The following is a 14,365-nucleotide window of genomic DNA, read 5'->3' on the forward strand; positions in this document are numbered from 1 at the left end:
ATTTTTGTATTTACGGTTTTCGTCTATCACATACGCTGGTCGAGATATTTGAAAAAATCCAAATGAAAATCACCATTTCTCGCCCTCAATCTAGACGCGATGACGTCATTTACTATTACCACGTACTGCATGGTTTCAGAAAACAACTATTTTATTGAATACGACTTACTCTATTGGACAAAATCATATACCAGAAAATGTGGGAGATCCAGGGCTATAACCTCTATTTCGAACATTCTTTGAATTATACACAGTGTGTGTCTTGTATGGGCAAAAAATCTAAAATATCATAAAAAATTCCTGTTTTGTGGGTAAATTATTGGAGATAAATTAAAAACTGTTAAAGAAGCAATAATTTGATTTGAACATTATCGTAAACCGTGTCGAGAGAGGTTTCCAGCTTTCTTCTGTCATACAGAGTGCCCGAAATATTTGAAAAAATATCATTGGAAATCGCTATTATTTGTAAGCAATTTTAATATTTACCAAAGTTTGCCGTAACTTTGAAGTTCAGCGAGACGTGCAAGTTTATACAGAGTGTATGCACAATAAAATTACATCGATTTTGCAAAAGCTCCATAGTGGTCCGCAGGAGCAACGCGTCTGTCTACGACAAGAAACCACAAGGGGCTTCTTTTCAAAATACAAATCTGCTTCGCGCTACGAACTTGCCCCGCCCAGCTACGATTTTTCAATAGCAATCTTGTTAAATATTTAACGCCGTTTAAATTGGGACAAAAGTACTTTATTATAGATATACAAGAAAATTGATATTATTTCTCAATCACACAAGTATCTTCAAAGTACACTAAACTATAACTTGAAGTCCAAGTAATTTCCGATAAAATTATCAAAAATTAAAATGAAACCGCAAGAATTTCGAACAATGTGCAACATTTCAAAGTATATGTTTGGTGAAATTGTTTGTTAATTAAGATTTTTGAGGAGTCATCTTGTCAGGCCAACGAAATAATTGCCTCGACTTACCAATGTCAGCCGGTATCGGATTTTCCTTAAACAAAATTATACAACACGCTGAGTTGGGTCAGTAGCGGAATATTATTTACATTCATCCACTCACTTATTCGTAGTAACCCGCCAAATTATTTTTACCCAACGACGCCGATGTCGGATTTAATTAGAGTAGACCCAAAAATTCTCCTAAAGCGTATGCAAATTTTAGACGTAGCGAATTTTGAAACTTCACATCTACCAACTTCGTAATCGTTAATGCGAAAATCTGGAGGCAAATGTTATACCTAAATATATAGCTTTATTATCGTCGGCAAACTTAATAATTAAAACTCTTGGATGAGTTCAAAAAAAGTTCAAGTAGATCCAATTTGGAAACTTTTTCCCACATTTTTCAGTTCGGTTTATATTTTTCATGTAAATGTTTGCTTTCTTTTATCTAAATAATAAAATTGAGTATTCCTATTCAATTTCAATAAAACAGTCTAATAATTTGATAAACCTCGTTCTTAAATATATATTTTTTAATTTCAAATCAAATTTTAATTGTTTTTAGTTTTGTATTACCTATACCGCTACCGACATTAGTATTTTTAACTCTAAATCTACTTTGTGACTTTTTCTGACATCTTTAGTTCAATTCAATATTCTCATTTTTGTAGTATCTTTAATCTTTAATTTAAGTAATAAACACAAATAAAAATATTGATTTGACAGTTTTCGAAATTATATTTCAGCCCAGTTCTTCGCGAAATGCAAATAAATAGACACACATTTTTTAGTACATGTTAAAAATCACTTCTAGTTCAAGTTCATGAAATTAAAACAAATTGATAATCAACCGCGGAGTAAGTAACAAGTTTGTCGTTCTTTACTGAAAAACGTGAGCAATCTACAGAGACATAAATAAATACGTCAATCCTCAATTAGGTATATAACAAGTATCAAACATTTATTTTAACTTGGTCGGACAAAACCCATAGAAGTTTATAGATCACCGTTATATGCTGGAAGTACAATTACTTATGGCTTCTACCGTCAAATCAAGAAGAAATTGCTAATAGAAAAGTATTTACTAAAAATCTAAAACAGGTCCTATTATAGAAACCATTAGACTTTACTGATATTCATTCTGGTCATTGTAGTCCTAGGTAGGCTCAATTTTTGTTTATAATACCTGAAAGCTGTTAGGTGGGGATTAATATTAATATTATTAATATTATACTTGTCTATTATTTCTGAGATAAATGTATTTTGTAGCTTCTGGACTCAGTGACTTAAACCTAATATTATTGTTTAACATTTTTAAAATGTGTAAGACTGTAAATATGTTCGATTTTATTTTATTTTTTTGAATTATTACCGATGAAAATTTATCAGAATATTGTGTGGATCGGTTCATCTTGCAATGAGGATTTTTTTATAGCGTGCTGTAGATTTTATTAAATTGGATTTTCAATTATTTGAATTTGGCAATAATATTTTTGTATTCTTAAATGGAACGGTTAAAAACTTACCGGTAATTTGATATCCGTAAGCACACACCACTATCAATAAGAATACGGAGTTCATGTTGCGATACGGCTATTCACTGGCCGTAAATTTGTATGCAGCCTGAAGAGAAAACCCAAAGGCGTACCAATAATAAAAAATGATCTAAATTAAAGAACTGGAATTTAGGGTAAAGAAAACATTTATATTTATCTGAAGCTGGCAGAGTATAACAATATAAATTACAATTCACGTTTGCGTTCGCATTGGGTAGTCATTTGCGACGCGTTAGCCATAGTTAAATATTCGATAATAGAAACTCAATAATATAACCCATTAAATATTAATTTTGTTTGAACGACATATGTGTCAATGTTTGTATGATTGGTGTTTTCTCTTTTGTAACGGTTAACCATTGTTTTGTTTTGCTTATCTTCTTCGCAATTTGTAGTTTTTGATTGATTGACGTGGGATGCAAAAGTGCCTATCGCGCCACATCGAGGGTGGGTATATTTATTCGAATCCCATTTAGACAAGGAAATTGTGTTCGGCTGACGTTGGGTGATAGGTACTGTAAAAAGTATTATTAAAAATACTTCACGTCAGATTCTGAATAAAAGGGGGATTTAGATTGACTATGTTGCCCTGTCACTGAAAACAATAACATCAAAAATGTAGTTAGATCGCTTGTTTTTGAATGAGAATAACTTTATACTTAAAAAAATTAGCTCGGTATATTAGGGATTATTTCATTTTTATTTTTTTAAATTGTCAATTGTGCTGTGAATATTGAATTTTCTTTGGTAAATCATGTATAAAAAGTGTTATTGAGACTGCCGTCGTTTTTCTAGGCTTCAATGTATGCCTAAGAATACAGAGTTTTTTTAATATATATAAAAAATGAAATGGATGAAGAAAACCTGTGCTGGTTTATTTTGCCAAGAATGAAAGAGTCAATTAATTTTCTATTCTATAGGGTTAGTGTTTACTTTATTAGCTACATATCCAATTTAAAAACTCTGTAGATAGTTTATAAACTTTGAGGATAATATAGAAGGATTAAAATATATGTGAAACATTGCAAGCATTACATCACTAGTTGTTACTATTGCAATTTAGTAGAATACCACAAGCCGCTAGAGAGTGAGTATACTGGCTTTGTCTGATCCTACTCTATATTGTCCATAAATGAATAAAGATATTAAGCAGCCGTTCATTTTAGTATTCGATACGATACGAATGGAATGGCCCTTGAATTTCTGAGACTCAAAATTTAAATAATTCCATTGTCTTCCGCTACGTCACCGGACAACAGATATATTCAGAATTTTTTCGCAGTTGCTTACGTAATACATGCAAATTTCTAATGGAGTTTCGCTGAATAAAACCCGAACTGTAAAAGAGATTTCGAATTTGATTTAAAATACATTTTGCGCAACTTCAAATGAAATGTTAACGCGGCGTAGCCTAGGTAAGAAAATGTAATTAGCCCTCGGGATTTTTTAAAAATTATTTTCCTCAAACTCCTGAAAAAAAAATTAAATACACAGACATTGAGATCTTTTATAAACTTGCCGGTTTCTAAAAGTTGTTATACTCAACCCGGTGATCCCCATTAAAACTTGGCCTCGCGATGATGTTAGAACTATGCTTTAAGGATAATCAATACGGCAAACTTCTCAGTCTCAAATGGTAAAAGAATCCTATCTGACACGGCAAGCAATTTTCAGTTTATATCATACCGCCGGCTAAAAATTGAGGTTAAAGGTCGAATCACTCGTAACTTGATTCCACAGAGATGTGAAGCTTTCCTCGCAGAAAAATAGAGAAGTTAAACTACCGTAATAGATGCAAGCGATGGACTGTGTTCTCTAGCAGGCTGCAAACGGCTTTCTCGTCTTTTTCCGTGTTATTCGCTCCCGTTGTTTACCGGATAGAAAATTGCATGCGTCACTCCACAGGGACACTTCTTCAGAGGGAAAAATTATTTATTTTTGGGAAATCTTAGGGAACCTGAATCACTTACGAAATACGATGTTTTGTGGAACTTAATTTTCACATCGACTTCATCACATCGGAGTCGTGTACTAAGCAATTTAAGGAACTTTGCTCCCTATACATATGCCATTCTGTACAGGATTAACGTAGTTTAATAGTTTATTGCGAGCTGATATTGCAAATATTCTATATCATCTTTTTTTTTTGACTATACTAATACTTTTTATTATAATGTATCAAAAATTTAATCATAGCTTTTTCATATCACGATCTTTTAAGGTCGTAAGCACAAGAAGCTTATGTAATAAATTTGTCTTTGATCTCGATTTTGATATAATTGCAAAATTATAACATCTTTTATAGAACATACGAAAAAAAAACATTTCGTTTTTCCATTGTGAAAGAACTCTTTGCCCTTGGTGGAGAAGAAGAAGAAATAGTTAGTTGGGTATTAGAAATTCACACGCACTTGCTATTTTGTTTTGCTGAAGTCTGGCCATTTTGTTTCAAATTTCATTAAATCCTTTGCTGTGATGCATAACGTTTTCCACACATTTTCTAGTCAGTGCGGAAGGGAAAAAGTCTCCATGCAATTTCAATTTAACAACCTTAGAGATGTAATAAATACACTTTCCAAGGTGTTACTCGAAACAACCAATTTAACTTGCAACCTCCCAAGTAATAAAAGAGGCCCTTCATTGCGGTTTGAATGCTAAACCCTTTCGACGAAGGTAAACCGCACTCTAAAATATTTTATTAAGCAGTCATTATTTTAAAAAAGATTAAATCGACACCTGGCTGTAATATTATAAAAGGGCTAAAACGGCAAGTCATCATTAATAGGGCTCGAACCTTTTGATTGATGTTGTTGACGGGTTATATTTTTTTCCTCATCAAATTTGTCTAATTAGGTAGTAATTACGTCGAATTAATTTCGTAAGCGAATTTCACGCCTACAATTTTCCGATATATATATTTTTGTATCACAGACGTACAACTTTGATTAGACAAATATATATTTATGTCTCCGAGATAAAAGACCCTTCTGACCGCATAATTTGTCTCACGACGTTCCGGCCAAAATTCCTTCCCACAATGTTCGCGGCAAATATAAAAAGGAACTCAAATAAAAGGAGGAAAAATAGGACATAAAAACGACATAATCCAATATAAACAGAATTCTTATATGTGCCGGACCGCAACTTATTTACCGTGTTTGAAGAGATTCGAAAGAAGAAGCAACGATCATGCCATGTTATACCTACCCTGAATAAAAAGGAAATTCTCGATCGAAAGCTCAGTCAAGGCGAGTACGTTTTACTAACCAATTTAATAATCTGTGGTATTCCATTAGTAATAAGGGAGACGGAAAATTCGACATATTTCTCAAAATTCTTCTCTTTAAGAGCTAAGACGAAGAATCTCTAGAACGAGTGCTTAAATGCATAAAACACTTTCCACTTATTTTATTTTTGATATATCAGGACAGGAATAAGTATATGAGCATGAAATAGAGAGAAAGTGAACTGAATAACTTTAAAAATTTTATAATTTGGAGTGGTATTTGACATATACACATGTCATACATACACTTAAAATCATCAGAAAATAATTTATAAAATAAATAATAAAGTTATATTCTAAAATTAAATTCATCATAACAGAAATTTTAAGTCACATTGAAGAAGGCACCAGCGTCAGATTTTTAAAAGTTTGTTTGAAAAATAAAAAAAACCTATAATATGATTTGGTTCCCCTGAAACTTAATAAAATATATATTTTTTATACCTAGCCAGCCATTGCTTTTGTTTGTTCATTTTTGTCATTTCCCAGTAAATATATGTTTAAATATTATGATCACCTTCATAAGTTTAATTGAATTGAGCATATTTTTGCTTTTTAAATAGCCAAAACGTTTTACGAATAACTAACTAGTTTTCCAAAAAATAATTAATTTAACAAACGCTCCATATTACGTAAATAATCTTGCTAGAATCTTTTAAGTCCTTATTAACTAAAACTTGGTATTTCTCCAAAGATATAAGTTCGCGATTAGGTACCAAAACTTAATTCTTTAAAGTTGGGTAAAGGGACAAACATAATGTTCGTTAGAGAATGCAAAGACCGTGGCATTTCATTAATTAAATCGTTCTTTGCTACAAGTTTTTGTTGTTTATAGAGCAACACAGGTCCGTTGATAAATAGAAGACGTTAAATTCGGACAAAGTTATTTTCGACCTGGCATCAAAGATATACGGGGTCTTTTCATTATTATATATTTTTCCCAAAGAGTTTTAGCCAACCCTGCGGGAGAATTAAGTTTCCGAGGACGAATGCAGTAACAGCAACTAATAAAATCGATTCATTGGATAATTGGATAATATAAACAAGTACAACGTGTGCCAAATAAAACGATCCACTCTACGATCTGGAAACCCATAGGAGATACGAAAAAAAGTTTGGTACAAAAGTTTCTTGGAATCCCCTGAAGATTTAAAATATTATAATTTTGTTGATACAGGGTGTCCCAAAAGTGTCCCCGACATTAACTTTGTTGTTTTAAACGGGACATCCTGTATATTTTGATATTTTTGGAAACATTTCTTAAAATAAAGGTCACTTTCTTAAACAATTCCTATTCGAATTTTGCATAGTTTAGGCAGAAATTGAGGTTATGTGTTTTTTTTTTCATATTTTGATTGTCTGATATAAAAGTGTGTTGTGACACCACTGATCCAGGTATTGCAAGGAAAATATAACCATAGATCAAGGAGATGATGCACAACTAAATTACTTTTACAGATGCGTCGCAGCTTATACAGTGTGTCCCAAATAGGTAGTGCCGTTTTGGAGAATTCAATTAACAAAATTTCAAGATTTTCAAACGGAACACACTATATTTTTACTCAGATATCAATTCAAGGGCACAAAATGATGTAAGTTTGTAATTTATCTTATATTTAAATTTCACTTACTTTTTAAGATATTCGAGGTTTAAGATAACAATCGTATAAATTCTTGTTGAATTTAAAGCATTTGGTCACTTGTTGGCAATATTAGGCATTTTTTTAATAGCAATGACATGATGCTACATCTTTTAAAGACATAATACTCCAGATATTCGAATAAACCCTATTACCAACAATACAGATTTAATAAAACCGCAGAATTCATATTTAAAAAAACATTTAGTAGTTAATTATCTAGATTGACTGAAAATACCTAATAACAAAAATAACCAAAAAGAGTTTGTTAATTCGGTCCATAAAGTTTAGTTAAAAATGTTCCTCTTAAAATGCTTCATCACTTGCTTCAAAACAACAAAGAAATATCAAAATATTTAAAAATGTAGTTGGCTATGACATCACAATCTTTTTTTTGACGCATTAAGGTATACGCAAACTTTGACATTTCTGTTTGTTTATCTTGGTTTCATATTTCTATTTAAAAAATTGATAGTTGTAAAGTTTTTTGTTAGTGTGTATTTTATTTGTATCTGAATAAAAATATATAGTGTTCCATTTGAAAATCTTGAGATTTTAATTCGCCAAAACGACACCACCTATTTGGGACACCCTGTATAAACTGAGGTACATCTGTTAAACTGATTGAGTAGTGCATTATCTCCTTAGTCAGTGGTTAAATTTTGGTTGCAATACCTGGATCAGTAGCGTCACAACACAATTTTATGTGGGTCAATAAAAATATGAAAAAAAAAACTCATAACCTCAATTTTTGCCTAAACTATGCAAAATTCGAATAGGAATTTCTTAAGAAAGTGACCTTTATTTTAACCAAGGATTTCAAAAATGTCGAAATATACAGGATGTTCCATTTCAAACAACTAAGGGGACACCCAATATCAACAAAATCATAATATTTTAAATATTTAAATTTGTTCGAAACTTTTTTTCGTATCTCCTATGGGTTTCCAGATCATATAGTGGATCGTTTTATTTGGCACACCTTGTACATAAGATTTCTAGTGACAATCTGTATCACTACAATTTTTCGTATTGTCAGATAATATTATGCAAATTTATGCAAACTGCTAATAAGGAACCGGTATATTGTAATTAATGGTAGACGTATATCCGAAATTTAACGACAACGCAGTAGCATATGTAGGGTGCTTTACATGACGTCATTTACAAAATTTGAACCAAATTTATACCTGATTTTTATATTTACCACTTACATTTATTTATTTTTAATATAAATTCACATCCGAATCGGTATGACACCCCATTCAAATTCTGCTTAATACCGGATTGGTTTTAGTTTTTAAAATAATATTTTTACATAATAAATATATTGTTATTTTCATGAAAAAAAAATCGTTAGAATTCATTCTAATTATTAATATCCAGAAACATTAACATGTTTAAAATTAATTTCTGCTAGACTAAGCTAAATACGAGCACACTATTCCCTAGCAATCTGATTTTAATAGGCAATGTTTTTAATATAGGAAAAATATATTGGAATATAGGGAAAAAAAGTCGATGGTTATGATTATGCGTTTGATTTGGACACAGACTAATTCATATGACAAGAAAGAGACGCGAATGGAGGAAAATCCGAATCAGATAGATTTTCATGCCAATTTAACTGTCATAAGGTCAATAACGAATACGATAGTGCTGTCGGTCGTTTTAACAGATATCGTTTTCAGTGCCCAAATAACAGTCAGGCATTTCTGTCTACATAGAATCAATAAAAGAAGTGCGAACTTGTGAATGTTGGTAATATTAGCACTAACAGTGTTTCTGCGTATTTTGTCTGGCTGGCTGATAGATGTTACTTTTTTGTGAACATATATTATTAAATATCTCTCGTTAATTATTTTTATTTTTGAAGAATGCTTGTGCTCTTTCTATATAATTATTATGATAATTATTAATTAAGAAAAGCGACAAGGTTCAGAATTTTGAGCTTTTGGTTCATATTTGCTTAAGTTAGCAGTGGTTTCGTGCTGTTGTCAAATTTGCGGGTAGTAAAACAAACAGTGACCAATAAGAAAAACGACACCTTCTCGCTAGGGCGAGGAATATACTCCGAAAATTAATTCTTTCATCAACATAAAAAATGGAAACGTAACGGCAAAAAAATGGTATCTCGCGATTTGATGTTCGTCTTGGGTTCCACACAAAGGTAATTAATTACCTTAGATTCATCTCTTTAAATCCATTCTTGAGTCGCATCTCTGATTTAATTTCGAGATAGCTATTTCGTTTAATTGGACGGTGTTAAGTTGTTGCCCCCTACAAAAGGTTGTTCCCTAGTTTTGTTAAATGACATTTCTCCGACAATGCGTCGTATTTGGTATGAAAAGTTTCGTTTAAACTTTTGTTTTTGGGAATTAACCTTGTTAACTGCGCGGATTTTTCGATAACGAAGTAACAAGTCTTGTGTTTGTGTTACGCTTGTAATATAAAATAAATATCGTCCAGAAGTTGCTCTGAAACTTTTTTAATTGTCCTTATCCGGGAGTGCCTGACAAAACGAAGCGGAAAGACAGTTTGTAATAGTTTGTTAAACTCATTTCTCAGGGGGTTAGATTTGATTAACCGTATTAGAACAACGACTCGAAATGTAGTAGTCACGCTTGCTTTTCGTCACAGTCATATGAAATGTGTTTGTCAAATTTTGATTTAATTACGGTTGTTTAAGTAGTTAGGTAGGTAGTAGGTAGCTTTTTATACTCTTAATCGATTGTCCGCTTAATCGACTTAGTAAATACTTGAGCATAATAATACTTACAACCGCATAAACCTTAATAATAATTATTATTCTTACTTGTCACTTTACAGTTTACACCGCCTGTCACCATAGTGTAAAAGAGTAATAAACATATGCAAATAATGTAATGGGTACAATTTTTCGTATGTACGAGGTGTGTTCAAAAAGTAAGGCGACTTTCGTAATTGGTCTGGTTACATAGTTTTGTTTTGTTTTGTGTTTTTTTTTGTGAAACAGCAGGGTTAGACGGTTTCGTGTGCTAGGCAATTTTCTGGTGTCAAAAAAATGGAACAAAAATGGAATACAGTGCTGCAATACACTTAAAAAAAAGCGTTGCATCACGATAATACACCAGCTCACTCATCGTTGCTTGTGTTTAACTTTTTGGCCAAAAACACAAATTACACAAAAACACCACATTAACCGTATATGACCCCATGTGACTTTTTCCAGTTCCCAAAACTCAAGAAACCCATAAAAAGGAGTTTTGGAACGCTTGAGGAGATAAAGCAAAAATCGCTGGAAGAACTTAAGGCTATACCAGAAAGTGCTTACCAGAAGTGCTTCGAGGATTGGAAACAACGTTGGCACAAGTGAATGTGTATGAGGGGATTACTTGGAAGGGGATGACATTAATTTTGATGAATAAATAAATACCGTTTGATAAAACTTAAAAGTCACTACACACTCCGTATGTTTTCTATTTTGTTAAGTGTTGGACGTTGCACAAAAAAATATGATGTTCGGCACTTATTTTCCACAGGTCTTTTTGTAATAATTTGTTTTAAAGTAGTAAATGGTAGATGATTCTCAAATAAATTGGCACTAATATACGGAATTTTGGGAATTTAAAAGAAATTTTGTGAAAAAAATCTTATTCTCCCTTTTCTCTGTAAACGACATAGAGTTCCCAAGAAACGAAAACTTTTTATGGGTTTTAATTGGACCACGAATAATATAGAAAACTTTGATTTGATTTCGTATGTTTTCTATTTTGTTAATTGTTGGAGGTTGCACAAAAAAATATCATGTTCAGCACTTATTTTCCACAGGCCATTTTGTAATAATTTGTTTTAAAGTAGTAGATGGCAGATGGTTCTCAAATAAATTGGCACTAATATACGGAATTTTGGGAATTTAAAAGACATTTTGTGAAAAAATCGTATTCTTCCTTTTCTCTGTAAACGGTATACAGTTCCCCAAGAAACGAAAACTTTTTATGGGGTTTAATTAGACCAGGGATAATATAGAAAACTTTGATTTGACGTCTCTGTTAACATTATGTTGTAGATTTTTACTTTCAAAGAGCGATCGATAGAACACAATAAGGGTCAGGAAATGTACGGGATGTATTGCGGTACCCATATTCATTTTAAAGGTTTCGAAGCACACGGAATTATTAATTAAATTAATATCGTGGTCGGAAAATTGCACATGCAGAGTTAAATAATAGTACACACTAGTGTTAAAATCAAATAATTAATAGCGGCTGTCGGTGTCGACTCATTGGCCTCCAAAATAACTCCTTCGAATGGCAGGATAAAGTGATTAGAAATTAAAAAGTTCACGCCTTCATACGGCAGTAGCGTTTGAGGTTAATAATAAATTTGATTTAAAAAAAAATAGTTCTTATTATAAATCTCTTCATTTAATCCCTTCCCTACTTTCTCCAAAAAGCAGCCAATATTGTTCTTTAACGCAATTAACGAGTTTTAGTGGGTCGAGATGAGGAAGCCGTTTTCTACTTACCTATAGAGTTTACACCCTTACCTATAGAACAATGTAACAAATGTTTCATATTTTTATTTAATCTTTAGCCCATCGATGTTTTTTACATTGCATATTACGTTTTTATACTTTTTATTTGACTTATTTACGGTTTGCGATATATACTTGTTTTATCTAGAGTATATCCGAAAAAATTAAAGAGGTGTTAGCAGTTAACTTTTGCGAACTAGGCACAAATTAGACTGCACTTCTTGCAAAATTTTACAAGTATTTTATGTACGTTGCTAACGTCTACTTTATTTGAGAATTTAAAGCTAGTGTGACGATATTATTCCACCACAGTCACAAAGTTTCGGAATCTGTTGAGTCTTCGTATTAGTTCCTATGAAGAACATAATATCTCAGAGTAAAGGAGAAAAGGTCCATTTTAACACTCGGTATAGCCAGTCGTTTTAATATTGGTAAATTGTTATTGCCGGAAGTTAGATTAAATGGGAAATAAACTGGAAAGTTTTAACGAGCTATCGATAAAAATTCACATTGACGACGAAGTAATAGTTCCATCAAGTTAAATTATGACGCCCGATTAATTTTGATTTGATGCGTTTTGAGTTGAGAAAATAGATTTGTTTAATTAAACAAATTTACGTACTAAATTATTACGCTGGCAAAATGTGTCCATAAGAATACTTTCTATTCCAGAATAAAAGTAAAAACAATCGCGCGCGCTCTTAGATTACAAAATTTTAATTAAACATTTTTAAAAAGCTAATTAATCGCTGACCATTTTCTCGATAATCTCTTGCGAAAATCTTTATTGAAAATTTATTACGCTTAAATGAAGTTATCCGAGTTCAATGGTAAAATCTTTTAAGGAACCTATAAATTTGCCAACACAGGCCTGTACTAAGTATGTAATTCCGGCGAAAATACGTCCATAAAATTACCATTTATTATACTGGTTTGTTAAGTTGGAAATTTGTTAACCCTCGTTTAAGACAATTTAAGCCAGTCGAATGGCTAGCGAGTTTCCAAATTTGGTGGATTTTTTACTTTAATATTCTTAACTAGGTTTAAACGATATTTTACTATGTTTTTTGAATTACTTCTTATTTCTCAAGATGCGAAAAGAACCGGAGAATGTTTGGAAAATTTTAAGAACGGAACTAGATTTTGCAAGATGACGAAAGCAATTCATTTGTTTAAATTAATTGAATTTAAAAATGTCGGTATTAAAGTCTAAGCAAAATTTACATTCTTTTTCTTTCGTTGAATGGAAATACGAGGTATATGTCTATATTTAGGTCAGCATTCTCGGTCATTAGGAATAATGACCAAGATAAATGTTTCATTTAATATTTTACAATGCACCTGATCCGTGGATAAGTACGAACCTGAAATTTTTGTTAATGTTCTTCTTTTTCGTTTGACGGACAGGGTTGATGAATTGTTTTCAACAATTTGTACGTTTACTAGCATATTACAATATACTGTGCATTGCAAAGAGTGGAAACACTATAATATGTTTAGAATCATCATCATTTAGTATTAAATTTGGCTAAGTATAGAGTATACTGAATACTGTCCATTATTTGAAGAAATTAGGGAACTGAAAAAAAAATGCTGTGCTTGTTTTGGAAAATAGCTATGTAAACTAAGTTTAATATTGTCATACAGTCCTCCACATTATGCTGGAAAAATGTCATTTTAAATATATTATAATAGAGGATAGTTTTTAAAATAAGAGTATCTTTACATTATATTTATATTTATAGTTTATTTCTTATTATAATTATTGTTGTCGACATAAGTATACATTTCCCATATTTATGGAGAATGTTTTGGTCTATCAGAAAGAATACCGGGTTAGTAAAAAGGGCTGCAATGCATGCAATATCTTCAAAACTGCCAAAACTGGAACGATAAAATTCAATACCTTTGGGTTTTTGAACATGCATAATTCAAAAATGCTAACAGCAATGTTATCCAATTTAATACTTTTACGTTACCGATCATAATAATTTTATTTTAAATGGAATGCTCTATTAATTACTAAATATGCTGAAATATCTCCAGAAGTGAGGTTTTTAAAAAGGTTACCAAAATTTTAAATATCATCGAGAACTCTGACGGCATTGGTGCCACAATAATCACCTGGGACACGCTGGCATGACCAACTTGGTCGAAAATAAACTTGCCGATATCAAAGCCTACTGTCTCGAAATCTTATTTTTGTTATTTTTCCGGATTTATCTTGACCAAACATAACACTTGGTTGAAAAGAATTTTTAAAGAGGATTTGCTAAATGTAGAAATTCGGCCGCATGCCACATAAGCAGGCCTAAATTTCTTGACGCAATTTAAGCATCTCCTATAACCTGAAAATATTGTGGTTTTTCAAAATTGGACATTTTCCTTTTTCACCCTGTAAGGT

The sequence above is a fragment of the Cylas formicarius genome, unplaced genomic scaffold, assembly GCF_029955315.1.
Source record: "Cylas formicarius isolate icCylForm1 unplaced genomic scaffold, icCylForm1.1 PGA_scaffold_12__32_contigs__length_19106922, whole genome shotgun sequence".
Classification (NCBI taxonomy): domain Eukaryota; kingdom Metazoa; phylum Arthropoda; class Insecta; order Coleoptera; family Brentidae; genus Cylas; species Cylas formicarius.